General features: G+C 40.0%; 1 long non-coding RNA gene across 7 annotated transcripts in view; it reads left to right on the plus strand.

Annotated features, from left to right (window-relative positions):
• The window catches only part of LOC110255465, a 92,997-nt gene that overhangs the window by 59,886 nt on the left and 19,635 nt on the right, over positions 1–13,476 (plus strand). The gene's annotated exons all lie outside the window — the stretch shown is intronic.

Raw genomic sequence — 13,476 nt, forward strand, 5'->3', positions numbered from 1 at the left:
TGGAGAAGAGAATTGTGGTTGCCTAGGGGGAAGAGGAGGGAGTGGGATGGATTGGCAATTTGAGGTTAATAGATGCAAACTATTCCCTTTGGAATGGATTAGCAATGAGATCCTGCTGTATAGAACTGGGAACTATATCTAGTTACTTATGATGGAACATGATAATGTGAAAAAAAAAAGGATACATGTATGAGTAACTGGGTCACCTTGCAGTATCGCAGAAAATAGACAGAACACTGTAAACTAGCTATAATGGAAAAAATAAAAATCATTATTAAAAAATTAAATTAAATTAAATAGATAAACAAAGTCCTACTGTATAGCTCAGGGAACTATATTCATTATCTTGTGATAACCTGTAATGGAAAACATACTTAAAAATAATAGCCACTATACACCAGAAACTAACAAAACATTGTAAATCAACAAGAGTTCAATTTTAAAAAAAGAATAAAAGTACCTCCTAAGGAGGGAAAAAATGTGAAAAAAAAAAATCTGGAGTTCCCATCGTGGTGCAGTGGTTAACAAATCCGACTAGGAACCATGAGGTTACGGGTTCGGTCCCTGCCCTTGCTCAGTAGGTTAACGATCCGGCGTTGTCGTGAGCTGTGGTGTAGGTTGTAGACATGGCTCAGATCCCGCGTTGCTGTGGCTCTGGCGTAGGCCAGTGGCTACAGCTCCGATTGGACCCCTATGCTGTGGGAGTAGCCCAAAGAAATAGCAAAAAAAAAAAAAAAAAAAAAAAAAAGACAAAAAAAAAAACACCAAAAAACAAACAAACAAAAAACAAACAAAAAATCTTATTTTTTCAGAACTCTTTGGGCTGGGCTTTCACGTGGGATGAGCTGGTGGTATTCAGTCCCCTCCAGAAGTGCTGGCTGTCCCCCCTGATTCTGCGTGGCTCTCTATGGCTTGGAGTGATAGACCCCTTATGTGGGAGCTGTCACTGAAGAAGTGGGCTGTCCTGCAATGAGGGTGGGAGTCACGGCTCTCCAAAGGCTCAGCCTCAGAAGTTGCCTGGCTTTATTTCTGCCATATCATGTTGGACAAAACTAGCTGCTGGCCCAGCCAAGATTCACGGAGATGGAAATGAGTTTCCACTTCTTGATTGAGGGACTTTGCAAAGTTTGTGGCCACTGTGAGTCCATTGCAATGTATCATGCCTAATGTCTACTTAATACAAACTAGTAAGTTCGAGGCTGCGTAGGGTTGCCATGTAGTGGCATCACCTCTGAGGTCAGCAAGTGTGGATTTGATGCCTGTCCTCACTGACCAACAGCTGTATGACCATGGAAACAATTAGGTCTTGCAGTGCCTTTCCTTCCATGGGATTCCACATGGAAGTAGTACCTTACCCACTTGGTTGTTGTCCACATCAAAGAGGACCCATGTGAAGCATTTGGCCCTCGATTGGTGTTAACCCACTGCTCGGATGGGGAGAAATGCATCTACTGGGGATACAGAACAAAGGAGCTGGACTTTAGTTGTCAGTGCATTTCCCTGAGGAGTTGAAGAATGGTGTAATCAGAGCTTTGTTGGTGACTCTGTGGAAGTAGGCAGGATGGCAGGAGATGGTGCAGGCAGTCCTAGAACATATATGGTGGGTGGGTTACACAGTGGAAGGGAATCACTGAGAGGGAAACCAAATCTTTTATACTGGACAGTAAGCCTGTCTGCTCTGGGCTTCTGAGAGAACACTAGGTCTTCTGTGTGCATTGAGTTGGGTCTCCCCCAAGATGTGGTGAATTCTTAGCCCCAGGATCTGTGATTACAACATTACTTTCAAGTAATGCAGATATGCAAGATGAAGACATTAGACTGGGCCCTGATTTGGCATGACTCAGAGGACTTTTAGTCACACACATAGAAGGAAGATGATATAAAGACCCAGGGAGATGACAAGCCAGGAGACCCTGAGGTCCTGCTGGGAGCTGGGAGGAGGTCTGGGGCAGGGTCTCAGCTCTCAGGGGACCTGCCCATACCTTGACTTGGACAGCTGACCTCCAGAACTGTGACAGCATACACCTCTGCTGCTTTAAGCTGCCCTCCTTGGGGTACTTTGTTACAGCAGTCCCAGGAAACTAAGACCCCTTTAATAAATAAATAACCATAGTTGGGAAAAAAGATCACTCGTTCCTCTTTTTCCATATGTGCAGAGGTGTAGAGACCTCAGTGGAACCATCTCCCGGAGAGCAGACAGAGGGTGGTACCATTTATACCATTTATACCACTATGGAGAACTGGTAATTGGTCCAAATTAGGAGAGGATGTTTCCTTTGATGAAGAGAAGATTGTGTTGTGGGAGTAAGAGACCTCAGCCCTCTAGCAGAACCCAAGTTACTCCCAGGAAACCACAAGGACTTCTTACCACATCCATAAGGGGGAGGGAGTGGCCTTGAGGGTCCACCTAGCAGGGCCACCTGGTGGGGTTGCTACATCTGGTATGAGGTTGGACTAGATCTGTGATGCTTAAACTAGATAGCATATTGGAACACTTGGGGAGAGTTTTCTTTGGAGAATACCCCCTCCTCACCCTCACCTTGCCAGACACTTATTTGTCAGCTCTCAGTCTGGTGGCCTGGGACCTGAGTCTTGTAAGCTCACAATCTGGGTCTGACAGGCCCAGGTTGGTGGCTTGCCTCCATGCAGCTGGGGCTCTTTCTTGCACCAGGTGCATTCATTTGAAAGGTGTTGGAAGTTGCCTTAATACCTAGCATCTCCATGTGTCACCTCCATGGACATCTTGTCTGGACTCTTTGTTCAATTTCCTAGGGAAGCTTCTAGCACTTTCCTCCTACATGGCCACTTTCTTGTCCCTGACACCAACAGCTCTTGTTGCCTTTTGGCAGCTGACCTGTGGTGCTATGGCCAGGGTCTCATTGTCATTGCCATGCTTGCAATGTCCCATACTGTGTCATTCCTAGAGGCCAGACACCCCTTACTAGTCTATGGCTTTTTTGCATTTGAGGGTGCCAGGTGCCAAGGCCAGAGCCCTGTCCTCTGGGAGCTCATCCCTGAGAAGACCTGGATGCATCCCCCAGATGTGAAAGAGGGAGACTTATTCTTTTGTGGAAGAGTGAGATTCCTCCAGAGGGTTCCCCTATGTCCACCCCAGCAGGCAGGAGAGGGATGAAAACTGCTTCCTCTGTAGGTGGGTCTCAAAGATAAGCCCACAGAAGTATCACCTGAGGGCTGAGTTGGGGGTAGTGTGTCCTGGAAGCTTCACTCTTATGGAGCATCCGCCCTGCCCCCCCAGCCCCAGCCAGCACTCCAGGGACCACACTGAAGAATACCAACAACCATATTCAAAATAACATTCTGAATCTTTGCTGACTTCATGGTGAAAGTCCTATTTCACCATTAATGGACTTGTCCTTAGTTGCATCTGAAAAGGTGATTGATAAACCCCTCCCTCTGTTTTCTGTACTTCCTTTCTAGAGCTTATATCAGTTCCACAGCAAAGTTCCAGTCCTTGTATGGTTACATTGCTATCTCTCCTCTCCTGTTTTCCATCTCTTTCCATTTTTGTTCTGATTCCTGGAAGATGCCCTCAATTTTATTCCCACCCACCCCTGGCCTTCTGCAATCCTACTTGGAACTTGCTTGGAGTTAGTCTTTTTTACTTGAGAAGGACCACTGGCGATGTGACAGGAAGGTGGGTGGTATTAGGATTACAGAATTCTGAGCATCCTACAGGAGATCCAGGAGGTTTGTCCATTGCAATGGGAAGTGAACATTTTCTCTTGGATTCATCAATTCCTCCAAAGTGCTTGAGTCCTGGGTTGGATCCCAGGAGGGGAGGGAGCCATAGTGGGTGTAGAAATCCTGTTGTTTGGTGTTTGGACTCTTACTCAGTCCCCTGGTTACCTGTGGCCCCACTGCACCTCGGTCAGGGTCTCACTCCAAGACATCCACTTTCCATTTTTATCTGGTAGGGACAAGAACAGTCACCTGGTTGCCCTGTGGGAGGACTGGAGCTGGGGGTCTGACGGCTACCCAGACAGACTTTGCACAAGCCTTCCAGTCTTAGACCCACTGCAGGGAACCCTTTCTGGGATTCCCTGTGGCAAGTTGGCTACTGTCCACCCTGGGCAGCAGCTGTGGCCACTCATCCTTCATGATTTCTCCTTGGCTTTCCTAGCCACTCCTTTTCTGTCTGTCCTTGTGTTCATGGTAAAAATAAAATCCCTTTGCTGCATTCTTCTGTGGGATTTTACAGGGAAGCACGAATATGGCCAGTCTTCTCCTTGAAAGTGGAAGTTTGCTTCATAAGGAGAAATGATTGGGCTGCCAGGAGGGGGCTGTGCCGTTGAGCTCCCCCTGGCAAGGAGGAGCTGTGCAATCCATCCTCGCCTCAGGACTTTTTGGCTCTCTGCAGTGGTCTGCTGGAGACACTACTCCATTGGGATGTAGTTCAAGCACTTTCTAGAGGCCTGAACTCTTGGGCTGAAACAAATTTGATTCATGTTGGCTTGTGGGAAAGTACAGTGTTGTTTATGTTGGTGGAATGACAAGCTTTCTCAAACATGCCATCTTCAGGTGTTTTCTGGAAGCCTGTATCTATTTCATTAGGAACTGGATTTTTTTTTAAATTTCTGTTACTGGTTCTTGAGCTGTGGACTTTACAGAGTATTGTTAGACAGGTTTAGGTGTAAGGAACTTGGGGTTTCTTTGCCTTTCTTCTTCTCCCATTTGGGCAGGAAGTGCTATTTTAACTGGCCAAACATAAGTTAACAAATCTTGTCACCAACTTCACATTCTTGTGTGGAAAATGCTTCCTCTGTTCTCTTTAATTCTATCCTCTGCCTGTTGATCCAAAGTACCAGTAGGTAGCATTTAAATGCAAAGCACGTATAATCAGCAATGTTGAGCATTTTTTCATGTGTTTGTTTGCCATCTGTATATCTTCCTTGGAGAACAGTCTATTCAGGTCTTTTGCTCATTTTTTCCATTGCGTGATTGTCTTTTTTGCTGTTGAGTTGTATAAATTGCTTGAATATCCTAGAGATTATTCCCTTGTCCATTGCATGATTTGAAACTATTTTCTCCTATTCTGTAAGTTGTCTTTTGTTTTCTTTTGGGTTTCCTTTGCTGTGCAGAGCTTTTCAGTTTGATTAGGTCTTATTTTCAGTTGGATTGCTCTTATTTCTGTTGTTTTGAAAGACTGACCTGAGGAAATATTCATGAGGTTGAAGTCAGAGAGTGTTTTGCCTAGGAGTTTGATGGTGTCTTTCTTCTATTTAAGTCTTTCAGCCATTTTGAGTTTATTTTGGTGTATGGTGTGAGGGTGTGTTCTAATTTCATTGCTTTGCATGCAGCTGTCCAGGTTTCCCAGCAATGCTTGCTGAATAGACTTTCTTTTTCCCATTTTATGTTCTTGCCTCCTTTGTCAAAGATTAATTGACCATAGGTGTCAGGGTTTATTTCTGGGTTCTCCATCCTGTTCCATTGGTGTGTCTGTTTTGGTACCAGTACCACACTGTTTTGATGACTGTGGCTTTGTAGTATTTCTTGAAGTCTGGGAGAGTTATGCCTCCTGCTTGGTTTTTGTTTCTCAGGATTGCTTTGGCGATTCTGGATCTTTTGTTGTTCCATATAAATGTTTGGATGGTTTGTTCTTGTTCTGTGAAAAATGTCATGGGTCATTTGATAGGGATTGCATTGAGTCTGTAGATTGCTTCGGGTAGTATGGCCATTTTTACAATATTGATTTTCCCAATCCAGGAACATGGAATATCTTACCATTTCTTTACATCTTCTTTAATTTCTTTGATTAAGGTTTTATAGTTTTCAGCATATAAATCCTTTACCTCCTTGGTCAGGTGTATTCCAAGGTATTTGATTTTTTGAGGTGTAATTTTAAAAGGTATTGTATTTTTGTATTCCTTTTCTAATATTTCATTGTTGGTATATAGGAATGTGACTGATTTCTGAATGTTAAAACTACCATGAGATACCACCTCCCACCCGTCAGAATGGCCATCATTAATAAGTCCACAAATAGCAAGTGCTGGAGAGATTGTGGAGAAAAAGGAACCCTCCCACACTGCTGGTGGGAATGTAAACTGGTATAGTCGCTATGGAGAACAGTTTGGAGATACCTTAGAAATCTATACATAGAACTTCCATATGACCCCACAATCCCACTCTTGGGCATCCATCCGGACAAGAGTTTCCTTGGAAGAGACACATGCACCTGCATGTTCATTGCAGCACTATTCACAATAGCCAAGACATGGAAACAACCCAAATGTCCATTAACAGACAATTGGATTAGGAAGATGTGGTATATATACACAATGGAATATTACTCAGCCATAAAAAAGAATGACATAATGCCATTTATAGCAACATGGATGGAACTAGAGACTCTCATTCTGAGTGAAATAAGTCAGAAAGCCAAAGACAAATATAATATGATATCACTTATAACTGGAACTTAATATACAGCACAAATGAACATTTTCACAGAAAAGAAAATCATGGATTTGGAGAATAGACTTGTGGCCACCTGGGAGGAGAGGGAGGGAGTGGGAGTGATTGACTGCTTGGGATTATTGGATACAACTTGGAATGGATTTACAATGAGATCCTGCTGAATAACATTGAGAACTATGTCTAGATACTTATATTGCAACAGAACAAAGGGTGTAAAAAAATATGTATACATGTAAGTGCATCTTGGCCACCATGCTGTACAGCAGAAAAATAAATAAATAAATTTAAAAATAAATAAATTGGAAAAACTTAAATTTGAATTAGCAATGAGATCCTACTTTGTAGCACTGAGGACTATGCATATCACTTATGATGGCCATGATGGAGCATGATAATGTGAGAAAAAAGAATGTATACATGTATCTGTAACTGGATCACCATGCTGTAAAGTAGGAAACATTGTATTGGGGAAATAATTAAATAAATAAATAAATAAATAAATAAATAAATAAATAAATAAATAAATGCAAAGCACAAATCCTGTGCCCTGTGGCCTGGTAGAGCAGGGAATCCTGATCTTGGGTACATCTGGGAAGGGGATCTGAAGAACCAGTTGCTTCTGTGTAGAGTTTTTCTGCAAGTTCAAACTGGAAACAATGACATTTGTTCCCAGCAAAGTCAGCAAGTGCCCTGGCACTCACACATTGTATGGGGATCTTGGTGTGGATTGGTTTTCAGCTCTGGGGAAGCCCTGTGCTGCCAGGTCCCCAAATGGTATCAAGGTTAGCAACAGCTTGAATTTTGGGGTTCCCCTCCAGGGGCTGTATTATAAATGGTATTGTCCTTAGACTTCAGTTTCCAGTTGTTCCTTGCAATGCTGTAGAAACATAATAGGTGGTTTTATATTCATCTTGCATCCTACAATCCTGCTTGGATCATAGCTTGTTTGAAGATGCCAATGAATTTTCTGCATGGACAGACTCTGTCTGCAAATAAAGACAATTTTATTTCTTCCCTTCACAACAGGATGCATTTTATTTATTTTTCATATTATTGCATGGAAGCTGTGAAATTGGAGTCACTGTCTTGTTGCTGATCTTAGGGGAAAAATTTTCAGTCTTTCACCATTAAGTATGATGTTAGCTGTGGGCTCTGCAGAGACATCCTTTCTCAGGCTGATAAAGTTTCTTTCTAGCCCCAGTTTGCCAGGAGTTTTTGACATGAATCAATGTCAGATTCTGTTGAATGCTTTTACTGCAGCTATTGAATTGATTGTATATGTCTTTAATTTTTGTTAATATGGTGAAATACATTGATTGATTTTCAAATGTTAAATCAACTTTGCATTCCTGATATAAATCACTCTTGGTCATGAAATACTATATTTTGTTGGATTTGATTTCCCAAAATTTTGCATAGAATTTTTGCATCTATGTTCATGAAGGGTATTGATCCATCTTCTTTTTAGTATCAGGGTAATCATGTTGGCCTCAAAGAATAAATTGGGAAGTTTCCTCCTCTTCAGTTTTCTGCAAAAAGAACTTTTTTAACTCTAGCTTTCCTATGTTTAGCAATAATGTGGTTTGTTTTTTCCTATCTTCTTAGTTTTCACCTATTTTTGTTAAATTTAATGTGCTTAAAGACAGCTTAGAGTTGGGTCATATTTAGAGTAAAAATGGTAATGGTTTGGTTTAAATTTGCCATCTTGTTATGTGTCTTCTGCTCATTGAATCTGTTATTTATTCTCATTTTTCTGCCTTCATTCAATTGATAGAATAACTTTTTGTTATCTACTTTTTTGGCATATTAATTATTCCCCTTTATTTTATTATTTAGTGGTTGCACAGGGTATCTTGCATACATCTTAACCTTTTTTTTTGTCTTTTTTTCTCCTTTTCCAGGGCCACACACATGGCATATGGAGGTTCCCAGGCCAGGGGTCGAATCAGAGCTGTAGCCACCAGCCTAATGCCATAGCCATAGCAATGCCAAATCTGAGCCATGTCTGAGACCTACACCACAGCTCATGGCAATGCCAGATCCTTAACCTACTTAGAAAGGCCAGGGATCGATCCCACAACTTCATGGTTCATCTTAACCTTATGACGGTCTATCTTCAGTGATATAAGTGCTTGTGTATAGTGTAAGAACCTTACAATAATGTACTAACTTTCCTCACTCAACTCATGCTTTTGTTGTTATATATTTTTCTTCTACATATTTTATAAACTTCTCTCACTCTAACACTCTGTTTGTTTAAATTGTCAATTGTCTTTTAAGAGGCTGCACAAAAATAAACTTAAAATGGCTTAAGGACTTAAATATAAGACAAGGCACCACCAAACTCCTGGAAGAGAATGGCAAAACATTCTCTGACATCAAACTTATGAATATTTTCTCAGGTCAATCTCCCAAAGCAACAGAAATAAGACCAAAAATAAACCAGTGGGACCTAATCAAACTGACAAAGGAAACCAAAAAGTAAACAGAAAGACAACTTACAGAATGGGAGAATATAGTTTTAAATGATGCAACTGACAAATGCTTAATCTCTAAAATTTACAAACAACTTATACAACTCAACAGCAAAAAAGCCACCAACCCAGTGGAAAAATGGGCAAAAGACCTAAACAGACATTTCTCCAAGGAAGATGTATAGATGAAGCACATGAAACACATGAAAAAATTCTCAACATGACTAATTATTAGAGAAATGCAAATCAAAACTACCACCAGATGCCACCTCACACCAGTCAGAATGGCTGTCATTAAGTCCACAAATTACAAATGCTGAAGGGGGTGTAGAGAACAGGGAACCCTCCTGCACTGTTGGTGGGAATGCAAGCCAGTACAACCACTATGGAGAATAGCATGGAGGTACCTTGGAAAACTATACATCGAGCTACCATATGACCCATCTATATCACTCTTGGGCATATATCCAGACAAAGCTCTCCTTGAAATAGACACATGTATATTAATAGTGCATATTAATTGCAGCACTATTCACAACAGCCAAGACATGGTAACAACCCAAATGTCCATCGATAGACAATTGGATTGGGAAGATGTGGTATATATACACAATGGAATACTATTCAGCCATAAAAAAAACAAAATAATGCCATTTGCAACAACATGGATGGAACTAGAGACTCTCATCCTGAGTGAAGTAAGTCCAAAAGAAAAAGATAAATACCATATGATATCACTTATATCTGGAACCTAATATATGGAGCAAATGAACCTTTCCACAGAAAAGAAAATCATGGGCTTGCAGAATAGATTTGTGGTTGCCAAGGGGGAAGGGGAGGGAGTGGGATGGATTGGGAGCTTGGGGTTAATAGATGCAAATTATTGCCTTTGGAATGGATTAGCAATGAGATCCTGTCGTGTAGCACTGAGAACTATGTCTAGTCACTTATGATGGAGCATGATAATGTTAGAAAAAAGAATGTATACATGTATAAGAAACTGGGTCACCATGCTGTACAGTAGAAAATTGACAGAACACTGGAAACCAGCTATAACGGAAAAAATAAAAATTATTACATAAAAAAAGGCTTAAATAAGAGACTTGTTTATTTACTCATGTCATTGACACTTCCAGTTGTCTCCATTCTTTTGTGTAATTTCATATTTTTTTTCAGGCATTTCCTTCTGCCTGAATGTTCTCCTTTAACTTCTTTTGCAGGAAAGGCTTTCTGGCCATTAATTCTTTCAGGTTTTATATGCCTGAAGAGTCATTTTTAAAGGACATTTTCCCTAGTTATATAATTCTAGTTTGCCCTTTTTTCAATATGTACTTTAGAGATGTTGATCCACTGTACACTCAATTGCATTGTTTCCAACTAGGAATCTGCTGTCATTCTTAAGTTTTTTTCTGGATGAAACATGTCTTTAATTTTATCTCTTTGTCTTTTCTAGGTAATTTTTATCTTTGAACATTTGGTTTAGATTTTTTATTTTTTTTTTTTTTTTTTTTTTTTTTTGTCTTTTTTGCTATTTCTTGGGCCGCTCCCGCGGCATATGGAGGTTCCCAGGCTAGGGGTCTAATCGGAGCTGTAGCTACTGGCCTACGCCAGAGCCACAGCAACGTGGGATCCGAGCCGTGTCTGCAACCTACACCACAGCTCACGGCAACGCCGGATCATTAACCCACTGAGCAAGGGCAGGGACCGAACCCGCAACCTCATGGTTCCTAGTCGGATTCGTTAACCACTGCGCCACGACGGGAACTCCAAGGTTTAGATTTTTTAAAAAAAATCTTTCATATCTTGACTTGTATTTTTGAACATACAGAATACAGTTAATATAGTTTTTAATGCTTTTCCACTAATTCTAACATTTATATCAGTTTCCTTTAGTTTTCTTTTTTTCTTTATCTTTTTAGGACCACACCCAAAGCATAGGGAATTTCCCAGGCTAGCAGTCAAAACTGTAGCTGTAGCTGCCTGCCACTGCAACACCAGATCTGAGCCACATCTACAGTGCTGGATCCTTAGCCCACTGAGCAAGGCCATGGATTGAACCCATGTCCTCCCAGATACTAGTTAGGTTCATTATTCATGAGCCTCAGTGAAAACTCCCTGTTAATTCTGATTGACTGATTATATTCCTCATTATGGTTCATACTTTCCTACTGCTTTGCATACCTAGTCATTTTTTATAGTTTTATTAACTGATTAATATTTTTATTGCTAAACTCTTTGAATTGTGGATTTTTCTTGTTGAGTCTATATATTTTTGAATTTGGGTAGATATTGTTGAAATTTTTTCTGGGATTTGTTTAAGTTACTTAAAGATTGTGTGATCATTTCAGGGCTTGATTTTGGTACTTGTTCATGGCATCATAGCAGCATTCAGTTCAAGTCCAAATATTTCCCACTACTGGGGCAAAGCACTGTATGTTTGGTTCCCCATGAGTCATGGGGTTTTCCAGTTTGGCTGGTGGGAATGGGTACTGTTCCTGGACCTGTGTGATTGGAGTGTACCTCTAGTCCTTTGGGTGCCTCTTTCCCTGGCCCCTGTTAGGTCTGCCACAAGCATGGGCTGATCAAACTTTATGGAATACCCCAAGGACACTCTTCAGATATGTAATAGCCTCTGCATTCCAATATCTCCTCTTCTGGCACCATCCTGCAAGCTGTCACTACCTTGGCCCCCCTGCATTCTCAGCCCTGTTGCGTCCATGCTTGGGAATTTTCCCAGTGTCACCTTGTCTTTTCTTGGACCATGGCCTGGACACTGTGAAGATAGGAAGCTGGGAGTAGTCATAAAACTAACCATATCTCATATATCACTAACCAGCATTTTAAAAAATTAATTAATTTATTTATATTTATTTTATTTTTGATTTTTAGGGCCAAACCCACAGCATGTGGTAGTTCCCAGGCTAAGGGTTGAATCAGAGCTGCAGCTCCCAGCACACATCATAGAGACAGCAATGCAGGATCTGAGCTACATTGGTGATCTATGCTACAGCTCATGGCAATGCCAGATCCTTAACCCACTGAGCAAGGCCAGGATTCAACCCACATCTTCATGGATATTAGTTGGGTTCATTACTGCTGAGACACAATGGGAAAAACTGACATGCACTTAAAAAATTTTTTTTAATTTTACATTTTTTAGTAAAGTATAGTGAGTTGATTTTTGTCTTAGTTTCAGGTGTACAGCAAAATGATTCATATATATATGTATCTGAATATATACATATGTATATATCTGAATATATACATATACATGTTATTTTTCATATTCATCTCCATTGTGTTATTACAAGATATTGAATGAATATAGTTTCCTGTGCTACACAGTAAATTCTTATCTGTTTTATATATGGAAGTGTGTTTCTATTAATCCCAAGCTCCTAGTTTATCCACCCCCTACCTTTTCCCCTTTGGTACCCATAAGTTTGTTTTCTAGGTGTGTGAGTCTCTTTCTGTTTCATATATAAGTTCACTTGTATCATATTTTAGATTCCACATGTAAGTGATATCATATGATATTTATCTTTCTCTGTCTTACTTTACTCAGTTGGATAATCTGTTAATCTATGTTGCTGCAAATGGCATTATTTCATTCTTTTTTATAGCTGATTAATATTCCATGGTATAGATGTACCACACCTTCTTTATCCATTCCTCTGCTGATGGACATTTTAGGTTGCTTCCATCCTCTTGCACTCCTTTGAACATCAGCTTTGCCAAGTTCTCTGTGCAGAGAATTGTCAACTTGCTCCTTTCCACAGATTTGTTCTACTCTTCAGGCTTAAGCAGGAGCACAAATGGAGGCTCATGAACCACGTTTTTCCTAATTAAAAATTTATAGTCAAGCTAGCAAACTGATAGATAGAATATGTTTTCTCTTTCTGCTTTCACAGATTAAATTTCATAATGACATAAATTTAAAAGTGTAGAAATTTACCATTTTATATGACCCAAAGCTGGTAATATACCAATATGACTGTAATTATTTCCACACAGCAAATACTGTGTCAGTCCCCAATGATATTTGGATAAGTAATGAAGATAAACATGCATTATTACACATTCCTTAAAATGTACTTCCCTTGCCTTCTATTTAGCAAAATTACTATGCATGTCATTATAATCCAGGCTTTTACATAACTCATATTCCATTGAGTGTGATGATCTAAATAATTAAGAATTTAATATGTTCAAAGTGTACAGAATCTGGATGGGTTTTCATAAAAGTGTAAATAAAAATAAATTTAAATGTTAAATCTTTTTCATAGGGTTTCAAAACAATAGCTACTAAAATATTTTAAATTATCCATTAAAAGGCAAAACATATTAAAATTAATGAACATCATGATTTCAAATTGTAATACTCTGAATGAAAGGAAAGTGTTTACATTTATTTTTCTGAAAATGTAATCTCATTGACTATTTTTATGGACATAAAACAAGTCACAGTCCTGCTACTCAGATGTCAGTGCTGGGAACTGGTACCTTGTTCCATACATGTTGTGTCTAGACTTATGTGGCTACTCATCTTGGAGTTGATCTTGTC

The sequence above is a fragment of the Sus scrofa genome, chromosome 9, assembly GCF_000003025.6.
Source record: "Sus scrofa isolate TJ Tabasco breed Duroc chromosome 9, Sscrofa11.1, whole genome shotgun sequence".
Classification (NCBI taxonomy): Eukaryota; Metazoa; Chordata; class Mammalia; order Artiodactyla; family Suidae; genus Sus; species Sus scrofa.